Here is a 4602-nt window from a genome sequence, read left to right on the forward strand (position 1 = left end):
GTAGCTTAGCATCTGCGTCATCTGATCACTTTTTTATTAACCGAGTCACTGGTGCTTCCTGCTTTAGTTTTTGATTATAAGCAGGAATCAGGAGGATAGAGTTATGATCAGATTTGCCAAATGGAGGGCGAGGGAGAGCTTTGTATGCGTCTCTGTGTGTGGAGTAAAGGTGGTCTAGAGTTTTTTTCCTCTGGTTGCACATTTAACATGCTGGTAGAAATTAGGTAGAACAGATTTAAGTTTCCCTGCATTAAAGTCTCTGGCGAGCCAAACCTCGAGACTTCCTTAGTATTAGATTTTATGCACCAGCTGTTGTTTACAAATATACACAGACCGCCACCCCTTGTCTTACCGGAGTCAGCCATTCTATCCTGCCGATGTAGCGTATATCCCGTCAGCTGTATGTTGTCCATGTCGTTGTTCAGCCACGACTCGGTGAAACGTAAGATATTACAATTTTGAATGTCCTGTTGGTAGGATAACCGTAATCTTAGGTCGTCCAATTTGGTATCAAATGATTGAACATTGGCTAATAGGATTGATGGAAGAGGCAGTCTACTCGCTCGCAGTCGAATCCTTACAAGGCACACCGACCTATGTCCACAATATCTCTGTCTCTTTATCATGCAAATGACGGGGATTTGGGCCTTTTCGGGTGTCTGTAGGATATCCTTCGCGTCCGACTCGTTGAAGAAAACATCTTTATCCAATACGAGGTGAGTAATCGCTGTCCTGATATCCAGAAGCTATTTTTGGTCATAAGAGACGGTGGCAGAAACATTATGTACAGAATAAATTACAAATAACGCGAAAAAACACACATAATAGTACAATTGGTTAGAGGGCTGTAAAACGGCAGCCATCTTCTCCGGCGCCACTTCGAGACTGGTTCCACAGTTCTGTACTCTGATAAAGGACATACTTTTCCATTGAGCTGGCTGTGGATCTAAGACAGTGAACATAATAATGGAAGTACTGTGCCTTTGAGCAGGTTGTTGGTTTAGGATAGTGATTATGATAAAACAAATACTTTTCCTTTGAGCTGGCTGTGGATGTAGGTGAGGATGAGTTGAGGGATCTCCAAAAGGGTAATGATGAAGGAGACTTTGGCCACAGTGCCCAAGTGGTAGCGGGCCAGACTCAGCATAGACGACAGGATGAGGGTCGGCGGCAGCTGAGATTTATTCCTAATTTCCACCCCAGGGTACAGGAAAAGCAGAGTTAGAAATAGAGAAACTCATACAGGACAGACCTGGGTTCACAATATATTTGTTTTCATTCAAATACTTTGATTGAGCAGGTATGGAGTGACAGATTAACGGAGTATGTACTTTTGGGACTATTTAATTGCTTCCTTTGCATCAGGAGAGCTCAATCAAGTGCAGCTAACGTATTTGACTGAAAAACGAATACTTTGAACGTACTGGATCACAAAAAAATACAATTTTTACGTTATCTTGTAGTTTACCAATAAAATGGTCTGATGGTGATGTGGATATACTCGGAATACATATCCCAAATGAAATAAATGATCTCACTCCAATAAATTGTAATAGAAAGTAAGTAAAAATAGATAAGATCTTGCTACCATGGAAATGTAAATACCTGTCTATTTGTGGAAAAACCACCCTGATTAACTCTTTAGTATTATCCCAGTTTACCTATTTGCTTATGGTCTTGCCTACGCCTAGCGAACAGCTTTTTAAATTATATGAGAAAAACATTTTCAATTTTCTTTGGAATGGCAAGCCAGACAAAATTAAACGGGCCTATTTATATAATGAATATGAACAGGAATTATTACATATTAAAGCGTTAGACCTATCACTAAAAGCTTCAGTCATACAAAAGTTATACATAAATCCGAACTGGTTCTCTAGCAAATGAGTAAGATTGTCTTACCCCATGTTCAAGAATGGCCTTTTTCCCTTTATTCAGATTACAACCTGTCACTTTCAGTTGTTTTAAAAGGAAATCAACTCCCAAATATCACTATTTCTAAAACAAGCCATAGAAAGTTGGTTCCAATTTCAATTTAATCCTCCAGGAACGACAGAATGCAACAAATATTGTGGTTAAACTCAAATATACTAATTAATAAAATACATGTTTAAAAAAGGTATAATCTTCGTAAATGATATCATAGGTAGGACTGGTGGAGTTATGTCGCACATGCAGCTAACAAAAACATATGGAAATGTCTGTTCTACCCAAAATTACAACCAAATAATTGTAGCATTACCGCAAAAATGGAAGAGGAGAGTGGAAGGGGGAAAAAGTAAGGAATTTGTCTGTCGGCCCTGCATTAAATACCATAAATGGTTAAAAAAAATTGTGATAACTAAAAAAGTATACCAGTTTCATTTAAAGGACCAAGGGATTGACAGCCGTCCCATATAGATTGCAAAATAGTTGGGAATGTCATAAATGCTGTAGGTGGGTGTAGTGGTGGAATCAAGCGCAGGACACCGAAGTATAGTCCAAAAGACTTTAGTGGAATATCCAACAAGGAAAACAGAACAAACTTGCCCGAAGGCGAAACTACGCACGTAGGCGACAAACAAAAGGCGCACTACACAGGTGCGTAAAACGCTCCAACACAGTGGAGTAAAGCTCAACCGAGCGAATAAGGAAATCGACAAGCAAACATACGACAGGAACAATCACACACAAACACAGACACACCCAACGAGACTTAAATAGAACACTAATGAGGACTAACTAGACACAGGTGTACAACATCAAGACCAAACCAAACGGACATGAAACATAGATCGGTGGCAGCTAGTACTGCGGGGACGACGACCGCCGATGCCTGCCCGAACCAGGAGGAGGAGCAGCCTCGGCCGAAACCGTGACAGTACCCCCCCCTTACTGGGATACTGGAGACCCCCCATCCGGCGTCTGGAGTCCAAGATGGACCGAACGGTGTACGCCGGAGCCCCCTCGATGTCCAATGGGGGCGGAGGAGTCTCTCCTATCTCATTGACCTGGAGTGGACCAGCTACCACCGGCCTGAGAAGAGACACATGGAACGAGGGGTTAATATTCTTATATTCAACAGGTAGATGTAACCTATAACACACCTCGTTCAATCTTCTCAGGACTTTAAAGGGCCCCACAAACCGCCGACCCAGCTTCCGGCAGGGCAGGCGGAGGGGCAGGTTTCTGGTAGAGAGCCAGACTCGATCTCCGGGTGCGTACACCGGCCCCTCACTGCGGTGGAGATCGGCGCTCGCCTTGTGACGGGACGGCCCGCTGCAGGTGGACGTGGGCAGCGTTCCACGTCTCTTCCGAGCGCCTCATCCAATCATCCACCGCAGGGGCCTCGATCTGGCTCTGCTGCCATGGTGCCAGAACCGGCTGGTAACCCAATACACATTGGAAAGGGGTTAGGTTAGTAGAGGAGTGGCGGAGAGAGTTCTGGGCCATCTCGGCCCAGGGAATGTAACGCGCCCACTCCTCAGGCCGGTCCTGGCAATACGACCTCAGAAACCTACCCACATCCTGGTTAACACGTTCTACCTGCCCGTTACTCTCCGGGTGGTACCCCGAGGTAAGGCTAACCGAGACCCCCAAACGCTACATAAACGCTCTCCACACACGGGAGGTAAACTGAGGGCCTCGATCAGACACTATATCCTCGGGGACCCCGTAATGCCGGAAGACGTGGGTAAATAGGGCCTCAGCGGTCTGTAGGGCAGTAGGAAGACCCGACATAGGGAGAAGACGACAGGCCTTAGAGAACCGGTCCACAACGACCAGGATGGTGGTATTCCCCTGAGAGAGGGGAAGGTCTGTTACAAAATCCACCGAGAGGTGGGACCATGGTCGTTGTGGAACGGGTAGGGGCTGTAACTTACCCCTGGGCAGATGTCGGGGCGCCTTACACTGGGCGCACACCGAGCAGGAGGAGACGTAAACCCTCACATCCCTAGCCAAAGTAGGCCACCAGTATTTAGTGCTAAGGCAATGCACTGTCCGGCCAATACCCGGATGTCCAGAGGAGGGTGACGTGTGAGCCCAGTAGATGAGTCGATCCCGAATCTCGAGCGGAACGTACCTCCGACCCTCAGGACATTGTGGAGGGCTGGGGTCGGGTACGCAACGCTCGCTCGATCTCGGCATCGACCTCCCACACCACCGGTGCCACAAGGCAAGACTCCGGTAGTATGGGAGTAGGCTCAACGGACCTCTCCTCCGTGTCATACCGCCGGGACAGTGCATCTGCCTTACCATTCTGGGACCCAGGGATGTACGTGATTTTAAATACGAACCTGGTGAGAAACATACTCCATCGAGCCTGGCGAGGGTTCAGTCTCCTCGCTGCCCGGATGTACTCCAGGTTCCGATGGTCAGTCAAAATGAGGAAAGGGTGTTGAGCCCCCTCAAGCCAATGCCTCCACACCTTAAGGGCTTGAACTACAGCTAACAGCTCCCTGTCCCCAACGTCATAGTTACGCTCCGCCGTGCTGAGCTTCTTGGAGTAAAAAGCACAGGGGCAGAGTTTAGGTGGCGAGCCAGACCGTTGAGAGAGAACGGCCCCTATACCAGCCTCAGACGCGTCCACCTCAACCTGAAATGGAATTGTGGGATCCGGAT

Source organism: Coregonus clupeaformis, unplaced genomic scaffold, assembly GCF_020615455.1.
Source record: "Coregonus clupeaformis isolate EN_2021a unplaced genomic scaffold, ASM2061545v1 scaf0201, whole genome shotgun sequence".
NCBI lineage: Eukaryota > Metazoa > Chordata > Actinopteri > Salmoniformes > Salmonidae > Coregonus > Coregonus clupeaformis.